Genomic DNA, 13318 nt, shown 5'->3' on the forward strand with positions numbered 1-13318 from the left:
GACTTCCTGAAGTTCAGCTTCCCCTGCTTGTAAACATGTGTAAGAATTTCACTTTCTGATTGCTGGAAACTAAAAGTGAGGTACTTCTCAATAAAGTTTTGCTCTATAAAGAAATCTATGTTCCTGAAAATCATTTTCTTAACTTATGCTAATCTTCTACAACTGCAATATTCAGCCATAACCTTCCTTTACAAAGCTTGGATGCACTGACATGAAGGTATGAAATTTCATACATTTCATTATTTATGGTGACATTGTCATCAACAACAAAAAATACCTGAATGAAATGATAATAATTAACTGCACTCAGCTGCATTTTCTCTGGGAATTTCAGCATGCTCGGAGTCTGGGAGAACTGACTCATTCTTTACGAGGAGAACGTAGTATAAATCCTGCTAATTATTTGTGCTGAGAGTGGTATCTACAATTCATTTATTACATGAGAGTTAAAGGGCTCTGGCACTTTTTCAGTAAAGTGCCATTAATATTGCAGCTGGCTATGCTACAGACACTCTGCAAGATCTTGAGAAATCATGTTTCAGATTGGGTGGGAATACTTTAGATATACTTTTGTTCAACATATTTTAGTATTTCTTCTTTGAACATACTCCCCCGTCAAATGAAACAATCTCAGCAATTCCAGCAGGACAAAAAAGAAAGCCTTAGCTGCAGCTGGAATTCCGAAATAGATATTATGCAGCACCAAGAAATATTGTGCATCGTTAAAGGAGTCTTTGAAGGAGTGCAGGACTGGAAGTGACTCCCCTGCCATTTATCAATCCCCTATTATGAAAGGCGACGTTCCAGAATAACTCTCAGAACTAGCTAACAGGGTGTTAATTAGTAGTCACTATTATGTAAAATTCGAAATAAGGGAATAACAATTCAACAGAAACCATGACACACGTTAGACCCCCACCCAGACCATATCGCAGTTGGTCTCTGTGTTGAGAATACTGCCCATGCCTGGATCTGCCATGAGTCTGCCCAGTTCCACTACTGGACCAGCCACAGCAGAAAAATCTATACGTAGCAGCATGTGTTTGTATAAACTAAGAAAAGATGGCAACATACAGGGAAGAGGAAAAGAGAAGGGAGATGAGGAAAGCAACAAATGAGATGACACAAATTACATGAAGCTTGAAAGAACTTGTCAAGGCCTTATCCTGCTATAGATCAGTTGCTGTAGTTAGCTGAGCTGCTCCACCTCTCTGATAAACTAAAATGAATCCCACTTAATTTCAGTGCCATTCATATCCAGACTTAGTGCGTGTCTGGCTGTCTCTAGGATATACATTAGGAAACTAATGGAAAGCACCCGACAGCATCAGTCAGATAAGGTGGCCGATGGTCCCTCTACAGCCCAAAATGTTGTAAAAATACAAAATAATATTTGGGCTGAGATGACTCAGAAATCGGCATCAACTTGCCAACTTGGAAGGCCCTAGGATGTTTGCTTCAAATAGTATCTTGGTAACAAATTCCTATGTCACATTCACATACACAGATCCATACATAAGGAGCTGTGACCTTTAATCTCATTAGGAAAAACCCTGTTAATACAGAAATACAAAAAAGGTGGCTGTCTATAAACAGAAAACTTATACTCTAAAGGCACTTAATGAAGTGAATTGATCTGTTTCTACTGCTACGCTCTGTAATAGCCTGTAGCAAAAAGAGCCCCTTGGTTATTTTTTTCTTTTAATCTGTCATTTTTATCATGCCTGGCTTTCAACTGGGAGCATTACATTTTGGGTAAAGGACTTATTCTGAAGACTTACAGATATTTGATAGGCTGAAAACAGGGGTTTTCTTTTGTCCTGGAAAAGTTCCCTTTGGTACCTAGGAGCTCCATTACGAGGGTAGGAATGAGTCCTTACATTATGTATCAACAACCAACGTGTGAACCTGATAACAGTTTATTTTAAGGGTGCCATCGCAGAGACAAGCTCTATAATCAGCAGGAACAGGAAGAATTAAGAACAGGAATAGTTAGACTGCATGTGAGAATCAAAACCTCCTGCCAGTCCTCTAGAAAAAATTCCCTGCAAAGAAGATGCCGTATACCTTGAGATGTTTACAGATGGTATCAAGGAAAAAAACCAAGCAATTCTACTAACAGAAGTACATTGGAGATAAAGTGTACCTAAAGAGATGGACTGGGTCAGCTACAGGGCTAGATTATTACTGTAGTAAAGCCAAGGATCACTTGAGTCATGGCACAAGCTGGCCATGAATATCCTGGTAACATGCCCCTAGACCCTTTCTTTACCTTGCACGGTCACTAGTTGCACGTGAAAACTATGACAATTTCAAGCATCACTATGAGATCTGTACTTTTTTCCCCAGGGTTATTTTGCAAACTAGAAAAAGGTATTTGGGGAAATGTTTGGGAAATTAAAGTCACATGCTTTGATGTGAAAAACTAGCCTGCCTAAAATGATATATTCTGAGCTCAGCATTAAACAGAAGTTACCAGTTTCTTTAAAGAAAACAGAGTATGCTTTGGAAGTTAAAACAAACTTCCACATGATTGGAGCAGAAGCCTCATACTTGATTTCTATGCATTTGACATGAAATAAGAAACCTCTGATTTAGACTTCAGCACGTTTCAATGGATTCCAAATAGCCTTAAGGGCAGCTCCAAAACTAAAGGTAATTATGAAAATAAAACCTTGTATTTCTCAAACAAGCCAAAGGCTTGGTTTAAACCCTGAAAAGAAACCTGTGGAGACTGGTCCAGACTAGGTCACCAGAACTGGAGATAAGGGCTGGTTCTGCACCAATCTGGTCACGTCTGAAGCATGCCCGTAACTTTATACGTGAATTATCTCTATGGCTTCATTAAAATTATTTCTGCATTTAAGAGATATGCACATAAAAGTCTTAATTGAGTCTTACCTAAAAATTGAGTCTGGATCATCCTGCAAAATTAGGCGCCTTCAAGAGTAAAGCTCCCAGGGCCCTTGACACAGAGGCCTGAAGATTAGGCATCACTTGCTTGACCAACTAACTGCTATTTGAAGCCGTACAGGCTCGGCATAAGTTCATAAAAAGTCATAAAAGTCATAGAAAGTCATAAAAAGGCTCACAAAGTCTTTATCTTGCTAGAAATAAACAGCAGTAGAGAGTTTCCTTGCTCAGAAGTCCCTAGGTCCACCCCACCAGTGGGTTTAAGGCTCAAGAAACCCTACCTCTACTTGCTCACAGGGTCTCGCCCACAACACCGTCTCCTGGCTTCCACTCTCTCTAGCACCTATGGCTCTGGCTCAATATTTTAGTCCCTGTAATAGTAATTTGGGCAACCAGGCAACTTGGTTCCACCTTGTCCTGTAGCCTAGTACCTCCAGTGCTGGCTCACAGCACCTTGCTAAGCACTGGAGCGGGACCAGTCCCTCCATCTTTGAGCCTGAAAGACAGCACTCAGGAAACCCACCAGCTGCAGCTGGCTTCAAAAACCTCCCCGTCCACAAATACCGCTCCACATAATGCTATTAAATAAATACCACACAGTAGTATTGACTTTACCCCTGCGTTGTACCTAGCACGTAGCCACAGCTAGGTATTGCACCACACGGACCTAATGTTTGCTTTTCAACGATGGTCTGTGTTGGCTTATCAACCTCCAGGCCTATTTCCCACCCCTGACTTGAATCTGTGCTATTGCTATACTCCCTCTTAATTGCCCAAAATCTATTGCTCGTCTCCTCCATGCCCTGGGATTGTTCAAGATATCCATTTCGTGGTGCTGATGCTCCTCTTGTACTGACGCTAGTTTAGTATTATAAAAGCCCACCTGACTTACCGGCACTCTGTTTATTTTCTGTGATTTCCAGAGGAGAGTTCAGCAGGTTTCCACAAACCTCAGAGGCTTAGCTACAAGGAGACTTGTACTGCAGAGACCCCGACACGGGAGGTGACAGCCATCCGATGCTCACAAGGTGGTTCTGCAGGGCTTTCGGAGAAATAGGGCTCCCATCAGCATCTGAGGCACTGCAAGTCCCTGGGCTGGGCTGAACATTTACACCACTAACAACTGCTTATTACTGCTGACATGAAAAATCTCCAATATTCAACATTTAGAGACCTTTACCAAACATTCCTAAAACTTAAAATGTTTTTCTTAATAATGACAAGATACAAAATTAGTAGTGTAAGCTACATCAATTTTCTGGTCTGCTTGTATTTTCCACTTTTTTTTCATAGTACGAGTATTATAAAGTAAACCAGCGAAGTTCCAAATAACAGTGGTTTAACTCTTAACACATGTAAATTCAGGGCCTAGCTTTAGTAGCTTTTAAAACAGAAGGACAGTAAAGGAGGCCATTTGGAGACTCACTCAAAGAAAATGACCTTATTTCTGCGTATGTGTTAGCTGTACAGACCTTCCTCTGGCCACACATTAATTCCACCAAAACCTAGGCTAGCTTCCACACTAAGGTAACCGGCTCAGCACCAGGGGCTTCTCACAGAGGAGGAATGCAAGCACATCCCTCAAACCTCTTGGGAGAAGAATTTGACCTTCCAAGTTAGACTCTAAAGCTTCACTACAACCTTAAAAAGCCTCTATCTCTTCCCATCGACACTGCTGAATCTTATTTTTGCTTGGCAGACCCCGTTTCCCACAGACCTGCCTCTCCTCCCCTTCTCTTTGTCCCACATCCTTCCCTCCAGAGCTTTCCTTGCTCCCATCGCCCTAATCATCTTGGGCTCATTTCCAGAGATCTAATTCTAAAAATTCAGCAGCGTGCTATAAACAGGCTAGGCTTGTCAGCTTTAAAACTCACTCGAGTTACTCTTTCCGAGGCAGGAGAGGGGAAAAAGGATATTCCAAGGGGACCCCCTTGACGTGACCGTTCATCCATCTACATCAGCAGTTCCCAAGCTTTTCGGCTTGCAACCTCGTTTCCAGGCTCATGACCTCTCTTCCATCAGTGCTTCTTGGGGTCGCGACCCTAACTTTGGAAACTTCTCGTCTGGATCAGTCAAAAGTGACGCCTCAAGAATAATTTTCCAGTCGGTGCCATGTTTGTTTATGCTCCTGAGTGGCGTGATTACCCTGAAGTTCAGGTTCAAACTTGTCTCTTTGCTTGTTTGTAAGTCTGGAAAGAATTTCTGGGTGTCACTCAGCCAGCAGATAGTGAACTCTGTAACTTTTGACTGTTCTGGTTAGAGACAATTATATCCCAACTGACCTGGTATGGCATTAAGCACTTGGCTGCAAAGTTCAGCTGTGCCTGGATGAAGCAGGGATTTTGCTTCTCTGCAGGGTCTGGAAACATCATTGTTTCCTCCGCTTGCATGCCATGATCATGCAGATATAACAGTTACTATACCCAAATCACTCCTTATACAGTAATATGGTTTCATTTACCACACCGTGCATCCTCCCTGCCTCACACGCGCATGCTATAGCATGAACTGTAATAACTGCTTTTCTTTCAGTTTGTCTTTCTCTTTATGGTCATTGAGAATGTGTGGTTAGTGAAAATTTTAATACTCAGATTTCTAATTCTGCTTTGTCATCTTTGCTCACTGGTAAGAGAGTTGGGGAAAAAAAACAATGGTAAAGTGGTTTGAACAGATCTTGAAAACACTACTAAAAATGCTAAACTTTCAGAACATTTGCAGCTTGGATGTGCTACAGCTAGTCCTGCTTTGGAAGTTCCCTGGAATTAAAATCATTGGGAATTTTTCAGCTACCTGTTTCTCCTATTTTCACATCATATCCCTGCTCAGTCTGTGTGTCTCTGTAGAGGAGGTTCCACTACTGCGTTAAAGGCCAGTTCCTTTAGCTTTGCTGCCCACAGAATCTCTCTCACCTGGTACTCTCTTACTCTAAGCCTAAAGCAGTTGTTTGACTTTCTATTTGACCTCAGTGTATTTCAATGTTACTGTTTTTCAATTTAAACCGTGAAGAGATATCTGCCTAGACACACCAGCCTGGAATTTGGGGAATGTAAAGTGGAAGCTTAGCAGTAGTGGCAGCACCTGGGAGCAGCCAGCCTTCATACCTGCCTTTGGAAAACACAAAATATAAATCTCAAGTCCAAAGGGAACCAGTTAATATGAGTGTATGAGAGGACCTACCACCATCCATGCAGTTGAGGGGATCACGTTACTGAAGACCAGTAGAGGAGACGGAGAGGAGAGACATCAGGGGTCTGGGGCTTTGCACCACCCAGGCACGTGTGAGTACACGAGGCAGTCGGGTACAACCCCTTTTTGAAATTATTGTGTCTCCATATGAGGTTTAAGCATCTGACTTTGGTTGCTGCCAATAAATGATATTGCGCTAAAAACGTTTTTCAGCATGAAAGGCAACCACTGAAGCCAACATCAGGGCTTCTCTTTCCCTCAAATATGAGGGCAAAGCCCCACAGCCTGGCAGTGCGGGCCAGCAAACGAGGAAAACGAAGTCATGCTTTGTTAGAATGAAACTTGGTGAGTGCCAGAGCACATCATCAGCAAGGAGAAGTTCCTGTTTGAGCCTATAATGATTTGCATGAGACCATCGCTTGTTTGCTACTGTACAGAACTTTCAGAAGGGTTGCTGATCCCTACTGAATTGCAAATGGTTTTCTCTTTCTTCCTGTCTTTTGTTGATACACTGTGCTTATAAGAGTGCACCAAGGTCAGGTTTGCCTTCTGCCTTCCCCTGCGCTGTTATGAAATGGAAAACTGGTGGAGATGTCAAAGTGATCAGGCTCGAGAAGCTGGTGTGGTTGTTGCTACAGAGTTGAGCATACCCTGAAAAATCTCTGCCCAAGACTTCTCCAGTTTCAGCCAAGGATTTCAGATGGACAGGAAATTTCAGGTTTGTGGGGGAGTTTTGTCTGGTTGTGGTTGGATTTTGCCTTTAAAAAAAAAAATTGGATTTGCTTCACCTAGGATGGAATTAAAAATTTTGCCAGAAAGGATGGAGCATTGGACAGATCCCAAATCTGCAGATACTAATCCAACCTCATGGTTAGAAAATGTGCATCTTCATGAATAATGTTCTATATAAAGGAAAAACTGTACTGTTAAATGGAAAAGAGATACCAAAATCAAAATAATCTTATTCATCTTGGTAATGCACATTAAAGAAGGATTGGTAGTCCCCAACCCTGCATAGACTAGATGGAATTTAGTAAAAAAAAAGCAGGTGGACAACCAAAAAAATTCTGACCAGTATAGGAGATAAACATTCCTTTTGAAGAAAAGGCCCACTATCAAAGGTTCATGGCTGAAAAACTAATTGCATCATAGCCATCGTAGCTATGTGGTGTCTGTATAATCCGGTTAGACTCCCATTTGATTTATCAAACACACAGGCTCTTGTTTCAGTGGTGTATGGAAACACACCTTCAAGCGCACATTTCATATCTGGATGAAGTTCTCATGTACAGGTGCAACATTTGTAAAACATCCAAGAAAATACAAAGGGGCCTTTTAAGAAAGAGACTCCTCAGCTCATAACAGAGGTTCTTCTCTTGAAGATTCCAAGACCATTCTGCTAATGTTTGGGCTCTTCCTCCTGATCTAAAGAAACCAAACAGCATATGGAAGTGTTGGAAGGTGGTAGATTCAATCTTGTCAAAGATACCTTCAGGATTTTTTTCTAGTAGCAAGATCACGTGCTTTATTGATCCACTAGAATAGGACACTAGCAAATATTTTTTAGAAAAGGTGGATGTCAAAGGATAAGGGAGTGGAGTTCAGCTAGATCTCCATCATAGCTTTCAAAGACACATGTAATCATAGCGGTTCATGTCATTAAATGTCCACAGGTCTCTCCTACCACTGCCAGTGCAGACAAGACTCCAGCAGATATCTTCAATGTTTAGACTTTAGACTTCAGTGTTTTAAACTTCAGGGTGCCAGAAGGCCTACCCTAAACAAGAATAATTTGGGGAAGGGTGGGGGGAGGTTGGGAAAGTATGTAAAAGATAAAAGTGCTTTTGAAAAAAAAGAAACCTTGCATGCAATCATGTAGCAGCTGCAAAGCAAGGGATGAAGAGAAAGTCTAAAGTGAACTCTGCTGGCCACTCTGACAGCCCTCCCAGAGGAATGAGAGTTGAGCTGGCGTATCTTGGTAAGGCTCCCGGTGCCAAGGACTCTATACAAAAGGATGCTAAGGGACCCATTCTGCTCAATTTATTACAGGAAAGATAATCATGTTTGCTCATTTTACTCATATATCAATTCTGAATCTGTGCCCATTAACCATATAAACTATATAGAGGAAAAAAACAGCTGGTGAAAGAACCTTGGAAAGTGGCATGGGAATTCACTAAAAATCTGTAATTCTGAGTAAGAATGACTGTCAGAAAGTTCACGGGGCTTCCTGTGTGATCCTGTACCTGTCAATGGGAAAGGATCTAGACAAAATAAGATCTTATTTGTGAAACTGAAAAATCCACATAGTCCTTGAAAGGAGGGGGATGAACTCTTTTGAAATAACAACAAGGATGCAAAAGGAATAATTCACCACAGTTTGTTACTTCTTGCTCTTCATTGGCATATTATTCCCTAAACCAGCCCAGCAGAAAACAGAGACACACAGAAAATGAGTGCAACTAGGCATCAACGTGAGAGCAGCGAGTCTTACTCCACACCAGTTCTCAAAATAAGAAGCTTAACTACATTATATGATGATAACAGATCGTATCTGAGACACCAAATCTTCAGTCCCAGAGACAGAAACATTTTATCCACATCTGGGGAATGACTATGATCCTACAAACTTGGAGGCTGATGGAATTAAGACAACTTTCTTGGCATTCGTGCCCTTTGGCACCTTCAAAAACAAGACCAGGGAACCTGAAACTAGTAGTGCACAAGACTATATGAATCAACAGAACAGCCCAGTGATGCTAGGGTCAAGCAGCCGGGGGAAAAAAAAAAAAAAGAGACCACAGGCCATGGTCTGGATTTGAACACATTTACATTCAGCGTAGCATTACCCATGTGTCACGCACAAAAGCAGAACCTATTTCTGTGCCCTGCCCTTGAGGAACGCTGCAATATTGCCTTATGACATGATACTCACCCACGAGATGGGCACTTCTCTAAATTAAGTGCTTTCTAACACCAGATAGTCTTTCAGACTTGCTTTTTTAGTGGATGCTTTTTAAAGAGCTTGCTGTCCAGTGACTTGGAGTCACATGCTTGTGCCATTGATCATTCAGAGAGTATTTCACAAATCCTTTGGGAAAATACTGAGACTTGCCTAGATAAATAACAGAGCTAAGTCTGTCGCAGAAAACTCCCTTCTCTGCCTGGAACAAACTGAAGACAGGGGGAGATGTTTCCACAGTCAGCACCAGGGCTAAGACTAAGGAGTGAAAGGTGCTCACCTGTAAGTTTGAACTCCAGGGCCATCGCTAACAAGCAGAACCACCAGAATAAGCGGTCGGTGAATTGACACAAGTAAAGACATTTACCACGTGAGGGTGCAGAATTGGAAAGGAAGGCTGGGATTATAGCTGGCCAGCTCCTGTTGTTTCACGAAATGCATCTCTGCAGAAGAAGCAACACAGAAACTGGTCAGGGGACATAGACTGACCGTGCAGACAGGGCCAGGCACAGCCAGAGCTAAACCCAAGAGGGTGGCAGGGACTGCTGGGTGGGCTCAGTCACCTCTCTGCAAGAGCAGCGGGGCCTCCCCTTGCCCCTGGCTAGTGCCGGGCTGTGCCCAGTGGGTGTGAAAGGAGCTCACAGCAATGGGATGCGAGTGAGCTGCACTGGTGTGCTTTTAGATCTTGTGCTTTATTAATTTCCAGATGTAGGTGTCACTGGTCTGGGAGCATCAGTGTATCTGTGGAAAGGCAGTGCCCAGCTTTCCTAGTTGCATATGCATAGCAAGGACAGAAAGGGGGGCACGGCAGTTTTAGAGGGACAAAGTGATTTTTGGATCCTTGCAGGTGCCTTCCTTTTCTCTGGCATGAAGCAGAGCACCTTGAAGACAGCTCTAAGATGTGCTCTGTTTCCCAGCGTCCACAATGGGCCCCACACTGCAGTGCATTTCAGTGCGGCCAACTGGCAGCATCCCTGTGCAGTGTTTCATGAGCTGGAAGGAGTATACAAAATGGGTTGTTCTTGCCTCTCCTGCCCCCTTTCTACAGCCTCTGAGAGCTGTCAGGACAGCATATGAGAGACTAAGTGCAAGTAGGAGTCAAGCCCTGCCCCAAGCATAACTGAGAAGTTTGTTAAATAAACCAGCTGGTAAAGGCAACTGGGAAGTCTGATGCATTTAAGTGTAAATCTTACAGGACACATCATCCTCAGAAGGAAACTACACACCTCCAGTTATGTCAAGCAAATACTCCGAAAGGCACCAAGGATTCACTAGTATGGATGAAAGCTGCTCTGCTGAATCCTGCAATCCACTGCACAGCAAGTTGCCACAGAACTAAACCCCAAAATGCTTCGGCAGGGCTGACCATGCAGCCGTCTGCCACGTACCGCTGAGGACCGGCAGCCTTCGTCCCCTCCATCTCAGGCATCACTGCGTAGGTGGCCTGACTCATTCTCTTAGGTGTACCTGATAGACTTAAAAGAGGATTCAGGCACCCAGAATTAGGCCTCAAAACTGCACTGAAGTTACAGGGCACAGGGAAATGGTGCAAACAGCCCTTCTCCTTGCTGTCCAAATGTGAGAGAGGATGCAGCGGAGGGCAGTGAGTTCTAATGCATAGCCAGAAGCTGCTGTAAAATTCCTCGCAGAAACAAGAGATCTATTTTATTTATCACAAATTTGCTAAGTAAGGTTAATACCCTGGCATTGACCCTGCCTCATATGCCCTTAGTAATACTACCATGCTTTGTCCCGTTAAGATTTTACGGCAGAAGAGATAACACGCAGTCGATAACCCATTATAAACAGGTACTTTTCTTCTTCTCCCCCTCCCCACAGCCCCCCCCGTCGTACCAGGGGAGATAATGCTCCAGCCAGAGAACTTGTTTCCAATGTCAGCCTGTAACCAGCTTATGCCTGAAGAAAAAGAGACTGATCAGCCATTGTGGTCTTTATCCTGGCAGCTGAATAGCCTGCGTGAATATCAACATTATCATAAATCACTCAATTGCTGAAAGTCATCTTACCCTCAGAAGGAGCTGAATAGCAACCGTTTCTAAATCCTTATGTACATCCATTTACAGCAGCTGAGCTGTGGGAGTATATAGACCTATTTTTCAGCTAGCTCGATAATCAAGCCATTCCTCATTTAAGAGTGAATTCATTTGCCTTGGTATTAGTCCCAAATAATAGTTCCAGAAATTTATATGTAATCTCCAACTAAAACCAAGATTAAGCTGAGGCCGCCAAACTCCTTTATTCCTCAAAACACAATTAAAGTCCCCAGCCAGATTCTGGTCTTGCTATGAATCTGAACATACTGAATTAAATTTAAAAGCCACCGCTTTAAACTGGTGTTTCTCAGTAGCCCCAGTGTAGCCATAAAGATCAGAATCTGTCCTTAATATCTCTGCACACTGGTATTGTGCAGAACTAACTCCAGACTATTTATAGCTCACACTATATATACACACTGCAGCTTCCAAAAGCATATTTTATCTTTTGGGAGGACAATGCTTTCAGAAATGTAATAAAAGGCAAAGTTTTGTTGAAAAAAAAAAAGTCTGCTCAAACCCTTAACCTGGAAGAGTGGCCCCATGCTGCCAATCAGATAATAAGCTTAATTCTTACATCACACTTTATTTGTAGCTCACTGTGTAGTTAATGGTTGCAGCTTATCTAACAGGAGAAATGTGAAACCAGAGTTTTAGAACAATAGAAACAAGGCTGTCACCAGCAGGCTGCCAATGAATCACGTCCCCCCAGTCAAGTTCTCCCAGAAGGTCATTTGTAACAGAAATACATCTCTGTCTGGAGCTGGCAAAATGCTGAAAAGTGTTTCTCAGTTTTACCCTAATAAAATATTGAGCAGATCAATTACCAGAACAACTTCACCTGGTTGTATTTTTAAGTTCTGTTGATTGCAAGACTTAATAGTAAAGGTTACCAAGTGAGCAGGCCTGCTTGCTTCTGTGTCTGGGATTCTAGAGCTGGTTTTACCTTCACCCTAAATTCAAGGTATCTAAAAACCAAGCTTTTACAAACCTTAAGACAAAAGTGATTTACCATTCTCTTTCACATTTTAAAAAAAGAAAAAAAATATTTCTAAACACTAAGTAATTTACTTTCATACCATTCAGAACTGAAACCACCAAAAGACAGTGAGCTCTGTAAAAAGGATTTGCCGAGAAACAGAAAGCAGCACTGACACTTTCTCTTTTGTGTCCAGAGCGATATGCAGGAAAAGGACAAGGAAGTACCAAAAAAAAAATCAGGTACTACCTGTGTCATAAATATGGAAGCTGGTTTTGCTCATACATAATTATTTTAAAGTGACTGCTCTGTCTGCAGCTTAAAGAGAAAAAAAATCTCTTCTGCTGCACTTGCAAAAGAGCTCCAGATTTTCTGCAAGAGGGAAAAGAACAGATGATGGGGGGAGCTATTCTTTTAAGACGAATATCATTGGCACAAACAGCTGGCAGTTGGTGGCGTATTATTTATATGTGCAGTTGCTCGTGTTTTTTAACAGATAAGAGAGCAATACCTCGTTTGCAATTCAGGTGAGGAACGTGCGTGGCTCTACAGCGCCACTGGCCGCTGGGCCACGTTCCTTATCATATCAGAAACATCTGTCACGGTGCAAATGAATTCATTATAAAAGCACATCAAATATGCAGTTTCAGGATGAGACAGCAGTCTGCAAAGAAACCAGAAAACCAGCCTCCCCCTATAAAAGCGGGGATGGTCTGTCCCATAGTCACCAGTTGGGAGGAGGGCAAGCACTGGGGGGGGGGGGGGGGGGGTAAAGGGGAGAAAAAGATGGAGAAACCTTGGAAGTGTCATGATTATAAATTATCCCTTCTCTAGTAGCCAACTGTGTCTGAGAATGGGCTCGCTCACGAGAGTTTGGCGGTTCACACGCAGAGCGTGCAGACACGCTGCAAAATGGTTATCACATCACTCCACACAGAGTCCTCCGTTCCTCCTGGCTGCAAACAGACCTGACGGTAATGCCGGCCTTTGTGGTCCAGGGGACTTTACTTGACAAAATATCAATAGGCTGGGGTAGAAAAGATACGTGGGGAGGTGGTCAGTGTGGGGGTTACCATCAGAAGTGCACTTGCAGGGGCTCCACGCTTAGAAATGGAAATGAATCCATTTTAAGGGCAGCTGACAATGAGATGATAGGAGCTTCCACTTCCAGGGAAGGCAAGGTGCGTCTTTGATCCGTGCTGAGAAGAAAAACAGGATGCGTTA

At 42.8% G+C, this 13318-nt stretch overlaps 1 long non-coding RNA gene across 1 annotated transcript; it reads left to right on the top strand.

Moving 5' to 3' along the window:
* Window positions 1–86: 86 nt before the first annotated feature.
* Window positions 87–11929, top strand: LOC140658113 (uncharacterized). The gene is made up of 4 exons (XR_012044611.1): window positions 87–217; window positions 3837–3941; window positions 6624–6817; window positions 10257–11929. It is a non-coding gene; the product is annotated as an uncharacterized lncRNA (long non-coding RNA).
* Window positions 11930–13318: the final 1389 nt, after the last annotated feature.

The sequence above is a fragment of the Ciconia boyciana genome, chromosome 11 (assembly GCF_034638445.1).
Source record: "Ciconia boyciana chromosome 11, ASM3463844v1, whole genome shotgun sequence".
NCBI classification, from domain to species: domain Eukaryota; kingdom Metazoa; phylum Chordata; class Aves; order Ciconiiformes; family Ciconiidae; genus Ciconia; species Ciconia boyciana.